Consider the following 16,297-nt stretch of genomic DNA (forward strand, 5'->3'; position numbering starts at 1 on the left):
ACAATATATTAATCACAGTGTTTTTTGAATCATGGAATGACAATGAAATTTAATAAGAAGGCAATAAGAGAAGGGCATCGAGTGAAGAAAAATAGGGGTTTTTCAGTAGTATTATTAAATGAAACAGCACGGATGCAGTATGAAGCTCCCTATTAAGGAAGATCAAAGCTGCGCTTAGTTCCACTGTGTCTATGTTTGCTGCTTGATAGCCTGGTTAACATTCCATTATTCCAACCCATGAGTCAAATTCAAGAATGGAACCAAGAAGCTACATCCATATTCATCATGTTTGCAAAATTTACTCTAAATTCACATTTTCCTTTTAATGGGTTAAATGTGTTTGTATTGGAAGAAATGTTTTAAAACTCTGTAAACGTTAAAAAACACCAAGCACTTTCCTTAAAAGTACAACTATGTCAAATATATTCGAATAAAGATTATTTTCCTCTTCTACTCTTAATCGGTGCTATACATCTAAAGAGCAATAAAGTACAAGATTAGTTCTTTTATTACCAATAAAGTTCTAATAGTCACCATTTATTGAGCACTTAACAAAAGCCAGGCTTCTGGTTAGCACGTGGATTACCTCATTTAATGCTCATGATAACTAGATGGAACATTATTATTAGCATTCCCATAGCCATACGTATTTTATGAGGTAAAATTGATATTCAATAAACTATACATTTAAAGCATAAACTTTAATAAATTTTGACTTATGTATATACCTGTGAAGCCCTCACCAGAATCAAGATAATGGACATCCATCCATTATCCCCCAAAGGTTCCTAGCATTCACTCAGGTGTAATCCATCCCTCCCTTCCCATATCTTCTTTCTCCTCTTCCCTCCTTTCAGGGAACCACAGGGCTTTCTTTACTATGGATTATAATGTGGAGGAACTAGAATTTTCTTTTTTTTTTTTTTTTTTTTTTTTTTTTTTTTTTTTATGATAGTCACAGAGAGAGAGAGAGAGAGAGAGAGAGAGAGGCAGAGACATAGGCAGAGGGAGAAGCAGGCTCCATGCACCGGGAGCCTGATGTGGGATTCGATCCCGGGTCTCCAGGATCGCGCCCTGGGCCAAAGGCAGGCGCCAAACCGCTGCGCCACCCAGGGATCCCGGAACTAGAATTTTCATACACTGCTGGTGGGAATGCAAAAAGGTACACACACTGGTACACGCACTTTGGGAAACAGTTCGGCAATTTCTTCAAAAATTAAACACCACCTATGTTGTGATCTAGACCTTTCACTCATAGATATTTATCCAAGATAAATAAAAGCATATGTCCCTAGAAAGATACACTCATGAATGTTCATAGAACTTTTATATGACACATGATATGGCCTAAGCTTCAAAGAGATCCTTCTGGAAGCTGAATTTGGATTAGGCTCCAAAAAAGTGAGGAGCAGAAGGAGGGAAACCGATCACGAAGCTATTGAACAATGTGGATTGAGATGACAATGGTTTAGCCAGTACCGTGTGATGATAAAGCAGATGAGAAATACCAGATCCTACATAAGTTTTTGAGAGACATTAGTATATTTCCTGACATATTGGACACAAGCTGTAGGAAATGGAGAAGAATCAAGGCTAGCTCCTCGGCATCTAGCCTAAGGGATGGGGAAAATGAAGCTGGTGTTAACAGATGAAGAGCCAAGAGGAAGAGACTAGGGAAGAAGAATCAAAGGTTGGTCTGAGATATGTTAATAATGAGGCACCTGATGAATGTGCAGGGGGAGATGTCAAGAAGGCTGCCAAACATTTAAGTGCAGATCTGAACTGAGAAGTCAGAGGTGCAGATGAAAACTTGGGAAGCTATTGGTAAATGGATGGTGTTTAAATATGGAATGTAGATGAGCGCCTGGGTGGCTCAGTCCGTTAAGCAACCCCCTCCAGCTCAGGTCATGATCTCAGGGTCCTGGGATGGAGCCGCAGGCGGGCTCCCTGCTCAGTGGGGAGCCTGCTTCTTCTTCTCCCTCTACCCCTCCCCTGCTTGTGCTTGTGCTCTTTCTTTCAAATAAATAACTAAAAATCTTTAAGTAAACCTAGAATATAGAAATAGAAGAGATGGAGTTTGAACTCTGAGTTTGAGGACTATCCACAGATATGTCTGCAAGACAAGGAAGAACAGGCCATGCCAGTTGAGAAGGAACAACGGGGCGTAAGGAAGAAAGACAGGAGAGTGGGATATCCTAGAGACCTCTTTTTAAAAATTATTGAAAGGAGATATCCTTTCATCCTTTTTATCCTTTTTATCTCAATTATTGAATTGAGATAAAAATTATCTCAGGTGCCACTGGCAGAGTCAGGAATATGAGGAGAAAAGGTGGAACATTCAATTTAGCAATATGGCCAATGTTGGCTTTGATAAGACCAAGAAAATTGGCATGATGGGCCTTAACTACCGATTAGGTGATCCAACAGAGAATGGGGAAAGAGGAGCTTGGAGACAGGAAGTGTAAATGAATCTTTATAGCCTTTCTGTGAAGGAATGCAGAGAAATGGGATGGTAGTTGGAGAAGGACACAGAATCCAGAGAGGTTTTGTGTTTTGATTTTGTTTCTTGTTTTATTTTTTCTCTTTTGTTACTCAGCCTGGCAGTACAAGTGAACGTACTTGGTGGTCTTCAATACGTTAAAATTTGACATAGAGCACTTACCGTATGTATATATTGTCTTTAGCTTTTTATTTTAAAATAACGATAAATTCACATAAATTTGCAAAAATAATAGGATGGGTTTTTAAACTTTATGTGCCGTTTTTCCCTCCAACTATCATACAATATCAAAATCAGGGACAGTGACCTTGGTATGACATGTGTATACAGCTCTCTGTCATTTTATTATGCATGTAAATTCACAAAACCACTACCAGATTGAAAATACAGAACTATTCCATCGTCACAGGGATGCCCCTTGTGCTATCTGCGTAGTCTCAGCCTTCCTCCTCCCGTGCAACCACTATTCGGTTCTCCATTTCTCTGCTTATATATGTTCCAGAACGTTATAAAAGGGAAGGATACAGAGTGTGACCCTTCCACGTTGGGTTTTTTTTCCGCCCACTCAACCTAATACCCTTGAGATCCATCCAAGTTCCTGTGTGTTTCAATAATTTATTCCCTTTGTTCCTGAGTACAGGGATGGGTGTGCCACCGATCTGAAGACACTCCGGAGATGTTTTATGCGGGGACAATCCAGAAGAAAGGGGAGCGTGGGGAGTGATGACGCAGGGGAGCAGCGGCCCCACCGAGCCTGTCCCGCTGGGCGCGGAGCTGGGCCCTTCGGTCAAGGCGGAGCAGGTGCATGGGGGGGAGGGGGGGGAGCAGGTGCATGGGGGGAGCAGGTGCATGGGGGAGCAGGTGCATGGGGGGGGAGCAGGTGTATGGGGGGGGAGCAGGTGCATGGGGTGGGAGCAGGTGCATGGGGGGGAGCAGGTGCATGGGGTGGGAGCAGGTGCATGGGAGGTGCCCAGGGCCCGGGGCACAGCTGCGCGAGCCCGCGGGGCCGTGGGGCAGCGAGGCGGCGGAGCCTGCGACCTCTCGGGACAGCTGCCACCTGGCTGAACACAAAGAAGGCATTTCCAGAAGCTCTGGGAAAGGGGCACAGAAACCCCGCGTCCGCGGCAGCCGTCAGCACAGTGCCATGACCTTGAAATAGATCTTCTCACTTACTAATCAACACAGCAATGGAAGTCATCCTGTTATACCCATTTTATGGAGAAGAAAACAATGAACAATAGTTGTGTGATTTTCCAAAACGTTCAGATAGGCCAGCGTCCAAATAAGAAGTTACATAAACGTTTCAAGCATTGTAGCCCGCCGATAGGATCTCATCATTATGAGATACAAGCTACATAAGGACCATTTTAAAGGACACTCTTTTAGCACCTTGATTCTTTAGCATGTTCAGGAAATCCAGAAAGATGAAGAGAAAGTATCGAGGGGCCATCCTTGTCAGTAAGCACCGGGCACAGAAGGCCCAACTGGCATCTAAGAGAACGTGAAGTATGTGATTAGCAGAATTTTGGAAACATAGCACAGACTACCAGCGCCAATAAAGGATGTCGACTCAACCTGTAACTATATTTGTGGAATGTTGTGGTTAAAATTAAGAACTCTTAGAACAAGACAGACTTGAGTTTTAATCAATGCTCTATTATTGGCTAATTTTGACTCATTTTCCCATCTGTTAAATAAATAGAACAATCTCATCTCCCAACATTGGCATGAAAACTACCTTATGTATTTAAGTTGATTAACATGAATGTCTGACACATAATAAGGATTCAATAAATATTAACTTTTATTATGGTAATTATTAATGTTATTGTTATCTCCAGCTTGAGTTGCCACTCGAAGACCAGAAATTTTAGCACCTGTCTCTGAAAGTTCACATGCTAGATCCTATGTGTTGGCAGGAGGTGAGGACGTTCCTTTAGAAGTATGCTGTAGCAGCAGCCTCTCCTCTATGTGAGAAATGCTCTATAACAGCATATTTGCATCTCTATTTATCTAGATTGAAAAAATATTCTGAGAAAATGTCATTTGATGACATATACCAAACCTTTCCCATTTACATAAATGTAGTGCAATTTATCAGTTTATGGTCATCAAAAAAAAATCTTACTATTTCACTTGTATTTCCGTGAGGTTGTTTTAAATATATGCTAAGTTCTCCCGTAAGTTCTGCAAAAAAGTTCCAATTTTATTATATGCTATCTGACAACTGCTTCCCTTGGGGATTTGTTTGTTATTATTCCTAATTATCACTTTGAAGCATTCGGACAATTATGCTCAGAACAATTTGCTCAACCACACCTTGTTTGGGCTACATTCAGATTTGACTCTGCCGACTATATAACTAAATCAGTATATTTGTACCTAAAACAAATTTGCAATTACCTCCACAGGGATTTTTAGAATCACTTCATGTGGTGAGTAGAAACATTAATCTGGGTGCTTAACTACTGCTTGGGTATTAATTGGCACTCAGATAACATATATTGAAGAACATTGCATGGCAAGATTTAATATAAAAATAAGTTCTGCTAAATAACTAACTCTGATGGCTTATGTTTAAATACAGAATAATGCTAATGATTGAAATTATCATTTGAAAGATATCCACTGCATTAAAAATAAGCCTATACGAAGTCATGAAATTTAGAACTTTGCTATTAGCCTTAAGAATTTTCTTCATTATGTAAGAAAACCATAAATGACAGTTTTATTATTACACTGATACTCCAAAAATTTAATTTTATTGCTTTTAAAGAAATTTTAATGTAGATAGGATGATTAAAATCAATGCTCAGATATTTTTAACCCCAGGTATGGCTTCTATGCAAGATAAGCATTCATAATTTTATGCAATATTCTTTCCTACAGAAAACTTTATTTTCCTTAGATATTTTGGGTGCATAAAACTAATAAAAAATAAATTGAGTTTTTTTCAAGATGTGAAACATAGTGTGATTGCCTAAGTAAAGAGAGAATATTAAAAAATGTCAATGCATGAGTCAAATTTTCCCAAAATGACTACTGGAGTTAATGGCACTTTAGGTTTGTGATTCATTTACTCAATCACTCATTCATTGGTTTATCATTCATTTAGTGATTGCATATTTATTGATCATATTATGTCCCAGGCACGATTACAGCCATGGGAAACAAACATAAAATAAACACCCATTCATTCCATTTGGTTATGGAAGATGGTCAATACGCAAAATAAATAAGCATATTTATAGAATCTTGGATGGTGATAACTCCAATGGAATAAATAAAGCAGGAAAGGGGAATATAAAATGGTGGGTATGGATATGAAATTTTAAAGAAGAAGGTTACAGTAGGTCTTGCTGGGTAGGTGACATTTAATAAAGACCAAAAGGAAAGGATAGGGCAGGGGATCCCTGGCTGGCTCAGCTGTTAAGTGCCTGCCTTCAGCCTAGGGCATGATCCTGGAGCGCCAGGATAGAGCCCCACGTCGGGCTCCCTGCATGGAGCCTGCTTCTCCCTCTGCCTGTGTCTCTGCCTCTCCCTCTCTCTGTGTCTCTCATGAATGAATAAATAAAGCCTTAAAAAAAAAAAAAAAAGGATAGGACAAATCTTGCAGAAATGTTGGGGCACACAAACAAAAAAAAAAGGCATTCTGGGGCAAAGGGAACTTTAGAAGTAGAATATTATGGATAAAGTCTCAAAGGTAAGAGAGTACCTGGTGCTTAGTAGGAAAATCAAGAATGACAGTATGGCTGGAGTGTCATGAGAGATGAACAGAGAAATAAGAGATGGAGATACAGAGGTTCCAGATAGCAGATCTAGTTAAGTCTTGAAAACCATCGTAAGGACTTTTTCGTTAAAGCCGAGGGATAGGGGATCCCTGGGTGGCGCAGCGGTTTGGCGCCTGCCTTTGGCCCAGAGCACGATCCTGGAGACCCGGGATCGAGTCCCGCGTCAGGCTCCCGGCATGGAGCCTGCTTCTTCCTCTGCCTCTCTCTCTCTCTGTGACTATCATAAATAAATAAAAAATTTAAAAAAATTTTTAAATAAATCTTTAAAAAAAAAAGCCAAGGGACATAGAGTGTGACCCAATCTATGTCTGGATATGTTTTAATAATCTGTTTCCTATAAAAATGTTCATTTGGTAGTACACTAAAAGACTCGAGGTTGAACTCCAACTTCTAAAAATATTCTTGTTGCCACCAACTGATCAGTAATAAAGCTGAAATAAACCAGATTTTAGAATTAAATGCATTCCAGGGGTGGAGACAGCTTTGCTAAAATAATTTATCTTCGGTTAAATTTTTCAGACTAACAAAGTCTGACAGAAAGGAGTGGTTCCCCAAAGTCCATCTTCTCCTCAGTTCATAACAGAACTCCTGCAGGCCTTGTGACTAAGTATTGGCTAGGGGACGCAAGCAAAAGATACAGGTGCTAACTCTAGGTCTCAAGAGAGAATGCTTGCTGCTATTTTGGCTCTTTCCCTTTTGTGGCTGCCCATGAATCAAAGAGAACTGGGACAGAGATAAAAGTAATACATCAAAATGAGCAAAATTACACAGTCAGCTGTGACTGCTTATATCTAGTTGGGAATATGACAGAGACAAGGACCCATCTTTTTACAGCCTGTGTTTTGGAGCCTTTGGTTGGTACCAGCTTAACCTGCACTCCACGAGCAAAACAAGAAGCTAAATCAAACAGAACTCCTAAAACTCTAAATTATTTCATTATAACCTTTAACCCACTGATGATTATTTTTAACTTCTTTACTATATCCCATAAGGAGAAATGAAACAATATTTCACTGCATTTTTTTAAAACATAAATAAGAACTAAGAAATCCCCAATCCTTTGAACTCTAATTTTCAAATACAGTTGATGGAAAAGGAAAGAGAGGCACTCAGAAAATAATTTGAAGAGCTTCTCAAAGAAAAACTGGATTTCGTGGCATGAAAACATTTCCTTTTTTATTGTTGTTGCTAATTAGAGTGGTAGTTATATCAGATTTTTTTAGGACTATGTGGGTAACGAGAGTCACATATGGTACTGGGAGGCATTCACTGAACTTTGATATTTTAATACAGCTTGCTACAGAGAGAGGGAGAAATAGAAGAGATAGATTGAGAAAGAGAAAAAAAAAAAAAAAGGAAGACTGAGAGATATGGGCTAAAGGGAGCCAAAGGAGAAACTTGGAGAGACTCAAAAAGAACCAGAAATGGCAAAGGACTTAAAAGCCACATACAGGAACCTATGTACTCTCAGGCTTTTTTTTTTCTTTCTTTCTTTTTTTCTTTTTTTGAGTTAATAGTTATGACAGATCTTTACTAAACTCAGAAAACAATGTAGAAGTGAGAATTAGTTGAGTTGCCTCTTGTGAGGGGAGAGGGTGGAGGGAGAGGGAGAGAGAGAATCCCAAGCAGGCTCGGTGCCCAGGGCAGAGCTGGATCTCACAACCCTGAGACCTGAGCCAAAATCAAGAGTCAGATGCTGACCCAACTGAGCCACCCAGGTGCCCTGCCTTTGCTGGCTTTTAAAGTTACTGAAGAAAATATCCTAAGAAATATCTTACAAGTATCTTTTAATGGATTGTATTCTATCTATGATTTTGTCTGAGGCACATTATTTACGTGAATATGTCCAAATTTATTGATATTTCTATTTTTTTCTTAAACTTCCTGATTTTGTGTATTAGGTTAATTGATGTATTCCTCATACTTGTTAGAATTAGAAAACCACTATGCTTGGGGATGGAAAGAAGAGAAAAAAAACAAAAAACAAAACCTCACTACACACTTTTTTAGAGCACATCAATGTCACATGCAATTTTGAAGTCAATTGAAAGACTTAAGATATAAGTATGTACTGAATTCAAAAAGCATTTTTTTCAAAACCATTATTTTGTAATATTGCTGATATCATGTTTTTAAAAAATCTGGCCGAAAGATAATTTTGGAATACCTACTTGGAATGGTGAACGTATCGCCATGTAGGTGCCATCCAACATCTTATGTAATCTTATGTAATCTTTTGAAAGATGTTATGAGGACTCTCAAAGGATAATCAATTTAGTATTTAGTATGCTATTATTTCCTCTTCTCTGTTAACTCCTAGGCTAATTTATTTGTAAAAAGACAGTTTGGAGAACTTAGCATGCAAGAATATTTCTAAGACAAATAAAATAAATTTACTGCTTCAACTTTAATTCAAAACACAATATGAGTTGATAAAATTATTTTTAAAAAATCCCAAGTAGGAGGCACAATCTGTTTATTAGATTGCTCGTGTTTTTCTTTTTCTAAAAAAAAAAAAAAAAAGTCAAAGCCATGATAACATGTAGGTCTGATAGAGCAAAGCTCAGAAACATTAAAAATGAAAAACCAGCAATTGCCTCCTGCTTTGATTTGCACATCAAGTGACCGAGAGGAAGAGACAACTCCCAGAACCCGAAGTTCTGCTCCTTTCTGTTATGATGAGGATTCGAAAAACAGAGTATGCCGTGGATCCCAAATTATCCAATCAGCTTCCATTGTTCCTATGGATAAATTAAATGATAATAAGTAATCAACCGAATTATTCTAGCATCTAAGTAACAGACGAGTTTGCCCTTTTGTCATTTAATCTACAAATACTAGCTGCCTATATGATTTTGAGTCTAGCCCTATAAAATACGAGAAATCAGAAACAAAGTCTTTGCCCATGGGAAGTGAACAATCATCTGGGGAAAGGAGGAGACACCATCATCTTCCCCCCGGCCTCCCCCAGAAGCCCCGGGGGCTCTTTTAAATCCGTCCTTCAGGGTGCTCTTCCCAAAGGGCGCACCTGGGTATGTCCTCGCCCTCTCCTGCCTCCACCTCCAGCTACAGACATGAGATGCTTCACCCAATTTCCAAGGCACGTAGCTGTAAGCACCCAACTCCTTGCCAGAGAGTTCTGTGTTTGTAGGCCTGCCCGCCTTGGAGGTTTGGCAGCTCACCTCCCCCTGCTCCCCACCTCTTCCTCCACCTCTTCCTCCGGCCACAGGGCAAAAGGTGGTTTTGCTTCATCAGGGTGACTCCTCCTTCCGATCCCAGCAGCAGGCCATTTCCCTGACCCTCCTTTTTCAGTCCAGCTAATCGTGTAAAACACGTCATAGCGCCGGGAACCTCTCCTCTGACAACAGGGGTTAGAGACAGCTTTACGTTTTAGTTACTAACCTCTCTCCCCCTCTCTGGGCGATGAGCTCCAACAGGAGAAAACTCAGGTTCCTGTCTCCTCACCACCCCAAACTGATGCTTTGCTAAAGAGCCTGCATCCTGTAATCCCTTAATAAACACTAGAGTGACTCTTATTAAGTGAAAAACGAAACCGAACTCAGTTAATTCTATCAAAGGAACTTTCGAAAATTCCCTAATGTTAATAATGAGTTTCAATTTTCAGCTTAAACTAGTCCGTGATTGGATTTTATTTGTTTATTTCTTTGTTTTTGAAAAACAAACCTTGAGTTGTTCACATTCACAAAAAGAATGCCAGCCTCTAACCATAGTGTAAGCATTTATTCTTTGATGTATTCTACAAATACTATTATATAGTATTTATTAGCATATATATTTATTAGTATATATATTTATATATTTATATAGTATATATTTCAAATATATATATTTGAATTCAAAGATGCTTCACAGGTTTTAATCACTCAAGATCGTGAATTATAGAATGTACTTGAAAATAAATGTAAATCAGATTACTTTTGAAAACTTCATTGGCTCACTGTCCCCTGTTTATGGCAAGTCAAAACCGTGCTTGGTAAATGAAATTGTCAGTTAGGTTTGCGTTTGGCATAAAACAAACTTAGTGCTCCTTAATTTACCTGTATTTACATTTTCCTTCCCAGGATGTCCTTGTCTCTCAAGTGAAAATTTAGAAGCAATTCTTTTTTTTTTAGTTTTGGCAAATTAAGTCACTTAACCCTACACCCAATACTCCTCTTATCTACTGCTTTTATATTTTCTATTGCTCATTAGACAAGTTTATCAGTAAATTACCAAGCACTTACACTGTGCTGGGCCTCATGCAAAGTATTTTACGTGCCCATTCTCATCTCAACATCACAACCAGCCCTTCACATAGAGATGCTTCTTGAATTCTTCTAATAACTAGAAAGACAAATTCAGTAAGTTACCTCATCATCAGCAGGTTAATAAAGGGGACAGGCTGGAGTTTTAGGCCAGTTCTTCCTCCTTCCCAAAAGGTAATAGTGAAGATAGACGAAACAGCACCCAGTAGGAGAAAACCCTAGACTTAAGAGTCTTTTTAAAACCCAGAGAGATAAGCCCTGACTTGGTGACCAAGCGACAAGTCACTAAACTTCTCTATAATCACCTTTAAAATAAGGAACATGTATAATATTAAGGGCAAGAACTATGGTCTACCTAGTGAAAGTTAATTCATTCTCCGCTTACCTCATCTCTCCTTTACCCAGCCCCAAAATTAAGTCCACAGAAAGAATGATGAATGGCCTAATGATCATGCACTATACAAGGAGACAGGAACGTAATCATATAGTCAGCATTTTTCATCTTCTAAACCATATGCTTATCTTCACAGAGTAGAATTTTTAGATTAGTAGCATTTTTTAATGTGGTGTATATCATTAGGAGATAAGACTACTACCAGCTGTTTGAAGAATCCATTGGAAAGAAGTGAATGAGACAGATTGGTGATAGGGGAGGAAATCAAGTCTAGCAGCTCCATTTCTTAGCCCAACTCCCTATTTTTCTTATGAGTCACAATGACTTTTGTAAAAGATTTTAATATCTTCATTTGCATCTCTATAAACTGTCATAAGGTGGACATTTCTACTTACATAAAAATCAATGCTTCAAAAGTACTTTAAAATCCTTAGTATTTCAAGCATTTTAAACATGAGCCCAGATCATAATGTAGGATCCTATCCACAAAATGTAGTAAAACAATGATTTTTCAACAGTTGTTGGAGAAACCTTAATGAAACAGGCTAGACTCAAGAGGAAGGACAAAGGATTACAGGACTGAGGCATGGCAGGTGTACCAAAGTTGTGCCCTATAAAAAACACACGAGACTGAGACAATATGGGACTAAATTCTACTTCTGTTTCTTGATTGAATCTCATGGCTCTTAAAAAATAATCTGGCATAAACTCACAGATTTTTAATTTCTCATGCAAAGGCAAACTAATCAAAACTAAGTTCATCTTACCTTATTCTTCCATCACACCTTCCTCACTGTGCACTGGCTGCTCAAGCTCCGGCCATCAGATCTGGCAAAAGGGAAGAAAGAGAGGAAGCGAGGTCATGTCCCTGCACATGCACTGATACTGTATTTGCCAAATCACAGCCACAGTTGTACATGAAGGAAGCTAGGAAACCCAGTCTTTAGTCACAGCAACGTCCATAACCCAGACTCCAGGAATATATTTTGGTAAACAAATACCCATCATTTTCTTTGACGTGGATGGAACTGGAGGGTATTATGCTGAGTGAAATAAGTCAATCAGAGAAGGACAAACATATGGTCTCATTCATTTGGGGAATATAAAAAATAGTGAAAGGGAATAAAGTGGAAAGGAGAAAAAATGAGTGGGAAATAATCAGAGAGGGAGACAGAACATGAGAACATTCCCTAACTCTGGGAAATGAACTAAGGGTGGTGGAAGGGGAGGTGGGCGGGGGGTGGGGGTGACTGGGTGACGGGCACTGAGGGGGCACTTGATGGGATGAGCACTGGGTGTTATTCTATATGTTGGCAAATTGAACACCAATAAAAAATAAATTTATAAAAAAAAAAGAGCCCACCCATGGCAAGAAAGAAAGAAAGAAAGAAAGAAAGAAAGAAAGAAAGAAAGAAAGAAAGAAAGAAAGAAAACCAGCAACGTCTACCCTGGTGATCTTATGCAAATGACACAAGATCGTAAACAACAAATCCATCATCCGTAACAGGGATCTTAACACCCGTGCTGTCATAATGTAATGAGGACCAGAGGACCATACGTTCTAGCGGAAAGTATCACAACCTGCAAAATACTGCGTCTACATCTACGCCCTATGGAGACCCAAGGCATTATCTGTTCACAGAAAGTCAATGAAGAGAAAAAAATCTGCAAATAGGGGATTGTATTACTAATAGAGGGCTTTGGACAAACGTCCATGAATTTTTCCCTTAGAGATTTATTTATTTATTTTAGAGAGGGAGGAAGTGAGGGAGAGAAAGAGAGAGATACACACACACACACAGAGAAGAGAGAGAGAGAGAGAGAGCATGCACCACCAGGAGAAAGGGAAGGAACCTTCAAGCAGCCTCCCCACTGAGCACAGGGCCTGACACAGGGCTCGATCTCAGGCCCCAAGAGATCCTGCCCTCAGCTGCAGCCCAGAGCTGATCCCTCCACCCACTGAGCCACCCAGGTGCCCCTTGTCAATGCATTACTTTTACATTTTACATGGGACTTTTACAACACGGTTTTCAAAATTCTCTTTATAACAAAGAAAAGACTTAGAGTATTCACCACTAGATTTAATAAATATACTTCTTTTGCCACTTAGCTTTGTTAATATCTTTTCTTAATCTATCTAATGTTTTATCTTTCTCTTTCGCAAGGACCATCTTTCCTAATTCAAGAGCCTGAAACTCTTCAAGAGCCAGTGTGGGCTGGGGTTAAGGTCTAACAAGAAGTGAAGCCGATCCTGTCAGGTTGCTCTGTGCCTGTCGGAAGCCACCCACGTGAAGGGGCCAGGGGGAATCATGGTCTCCCCGTCCCATTCCTGTGCATACACCACTTGCACCTTCCTCAGAAGTCTCTCACAGGAGCAGTCTCTCTCTCTCTTTTTTTCTTTTTTATAGTGTGAGGGACCAGACAGACAAAAGACTGCTATGGAAAAGCAAGGAAACTCCCATTTCCAGTGATGGGGGAAGTGGGAAGCAGCTGCAGATGTACTAAAGTGAAGCCACTGACTGCAAAGTTAGGCTTTGAATTCTTTTTCAGCAAACACGGGGGAAAAAGTTGGATCGTTTGTCCTCAAAGAAACTACCTCAGAACACTGAAGCTCCTCAGTGGATCCAAAGAAAGACGATTGCTGACAATTGGTAAAAAAGACACAATGAACCATTGTCAGAGGCGCCTACTGAATGCCAATTTGTAAAATAAAACCCTTTGAACAATCAGAGGATGTTGGATGTTTTAAAAGAAGCTGCTGATTCAAAATGAATAACTTCACTTTGCTATGTTTTCTGCTCTTGTATAGATCATCATCACTATTTTTACTTGCTATTTTCAGCAGAAATTTGAGTTAACCTTTTGTTCCATCTGTAGCCCGCCTTCTGAAGCAGCACCACCTCCTTTCCATTATTCCTTTCAAAAGGACTGAAATTTGCAAAATGTGCCATTTCCCTCCCTCACTCTGTGGAGGAGGAGCAGAGCCAGCTTTGAAGCATGAAGAGTCCTAATAATCAAAGGAACTTGAGGACTAAAATGAGTATGCAGAGCAGGTAGTGCCCAACACCAGAGCAGATATGACTGGGGAGGCAACAAAAATACTCTTGCCCTAAAATGCATTCTTCAGAAGCCTGTCACAGCATCTGGAACTCCCCCACTGTGACTTGCTGCAGACTTCAAGCCTCTAACAGAAATTACAAGTATCTTCGTGAAGATATTATTCACTAAACCACTACTGACCATAAATGTCTCAGCTCACACCGGTTTGTCTAGTTATCTCTACCTGAGACCATTGTACCATCCACACCTTTTCCTGAATAAGGACACTGCTAAGACACTGGGGTGCTGACACCCTGAACGACAGTGTTCATTTAGTACATTAGTTAATTTTAGTATTTGAGAAAATGAAAGATAAAAATTTATCCTGAATTCACTGGCGTCTTAAAAATATATATATTTTTTTCTTTCCTATTCATGATAGCAGTCACACATTTGACATACAGCTGTACATTTGGCCGCCTGTACTTATGGAATATGTGTGTATCCAATCCTCAGAATGTGCTCAAAGCAAATACGTATTTCTGACCCCTCCTCATAATGTCTTGGCATCTCAGTCAGCTATGCCCTCTGGGAAACCAGGCTGTGCCAGGCTGAGTGGTCTCCCAGGGAGAAGCCTTGGTTAGGGTGGGAGCATGTGGGAACTGTGCAAACAAGGCTGATTCTGGCTCCATTCTAAATGAAGGTAAGGAAACAATCCATTCACCAAGAATCCTATCTTGCAGATTTATCCATGATGAAGAATTTCACCTATGATGTGGAATGACACAGTCGATGATAACGAATTTTTACTGTAGAATGAAAGTTAAGGACTGGAAGAGGTCTTGGAGGTCACATAATCCAAAGTGACTTACTACCTCATGTCTTGTAACTCATGACAGTTAAGACCTGACCAGAGCACTCTAAGAAACTATTGACATTAATGAAATGTGAGTCAGGAAAATATTATCAAATGCAATGTTGGCAAATACGCTGATGTTGATAGGCATCAACATCATAAATACATGTTTCTACCTACAAGGATTCTGCTGTGCATCTTTTTAATGTCTTCTATCACAGAACTCATACACTTGTATGACTTCTGACATTAATTGTGTTGCTTTTTGGCATATCATCACACTCTGACTCCCCTTTTTTCTCCTGATAAATATGGGGTTAATTTTTTTAAATCTTTAAAGTTCCTTCAAAAAAAAATAAAGTTCCTTCAAACTTACGATTCTGAAAAAGTAAAAATTCCTCCTAAACACAAAATACGTCCTATAATTTATCTAGATTATTGTCACATTTCCATTCTAGAAAAAATACTGAAGGACATATATCTACCTGTCTTTCTCTTGAAGAGGCACATTTATGTAGATGGTGCAATTAATAATCAAAGTTCTATTACTTAATTTTTTTCAAAGGTATTATCTTTTTTTTAGGATTTTATTTATTTTAGAAAGAGAGAGAGCGAGAGGGGGAAAGGGTAGAGGGGGAGGGAGAGGATCTCAAGCAGACTCTGTACTGAGCATGGAGCCTGACATGGGGCTGATCTCACAATCCCAAGATCATGAGCCAAAACCAAGAGTCCATGCTCAACCAACTGAGCCACCCAGGCACCCGTCAATGGTACCATCTTGCTGACATACCCTAACAACCTTGAGAATGGTTATAGTGAGACTGAAATTACATAGCTGCACTAAAAATATAAAGAGTGATGGCATTACAAAAATACTGTGCTTTTTGAGATACCTTTGATAATAGTAACTAATAACTCTTGAAGTTATTAACTATTGAAGTATTGGCCTAACACTCAAGTGACAGGTTTTCCTATTTATACAAAGAAATAATGATAATGTGAAGTTGATTTTAATCCTTCTAAGGCCACATGAAATGTAATATTTTCTCTTTGTAAGCAATTAAGGCTGTATATTCAATGTCAGAATTGTAAAGACGAGAACAAAGAATATGTTTTTTGGCCCCACTCTCCCACATTGGCACATATTTAGTCTCCTGCATCATTATTTAATTCCCTTTTATTGTTCAAGTGTAGCCCACTTGAGTAAAAGGATAAAGGGCATAGGAAATTATAATTAACTCTCTATGAATTATATTTGACAGGAATGAGAAATAAGCTAACACTTGGCCCTAAGGCTATTTCTATATAAAACTATCACCAACTACTGAAAAAAATTAATTAACCAAGCAGTAATTTTTGCTATGAATTACCCAATATTTTTACTTATTTTCCCTCAGACAGTGGGTTGTTTATATGGTATTAGGGAAATGGAGCTTAAGAGAAGTTAAACAC

General features: G+C 39.1%; 1 long non-coding RNA gene across 7 annotated transcripts in view; it reads right to left on the reverse strand.

Moving 5' to 3' along the window:
- Positions 1-8,679: 8,679 nt before the first annotated feature.
- Positions 8,680-16,297, reverse strand: part of LOC140625214 (uncharacterized) — a 125,235-nt gene continuing 117,617 nt past the window's right edge. For all 7 annotated transcript variants that reach the window (XR_012024590.1, XR_012024587.1, XR_012024584.1 and 4 more), the window contains 3 exons: positions 11,718-11,778; positions 10,536-10,635; positions 8,680-9,032 (listed from right to left, as the gene is read on the reverse strand). This is a non-coding gene — a long non-coding RNA (uncharacterized lncRNA). The remainder of the gene's footprint in view (positions 9,033-10,535; positions 10,636-11,717; positions 11,779-16,297) is intronic.

The sequence above is a fragment of the Canis lupus genome, chromosome 35, assembly GCF_048164855.1.
Source record: "Canis lupus baileyi chromosome 35, mCanLup2.hap1, whole genome shotgun sequence".
NCBI lineage: Eukaryota > Metazoa > Chordata > Mammalia > Carnivora > Canidae > Canis > Canis lupus.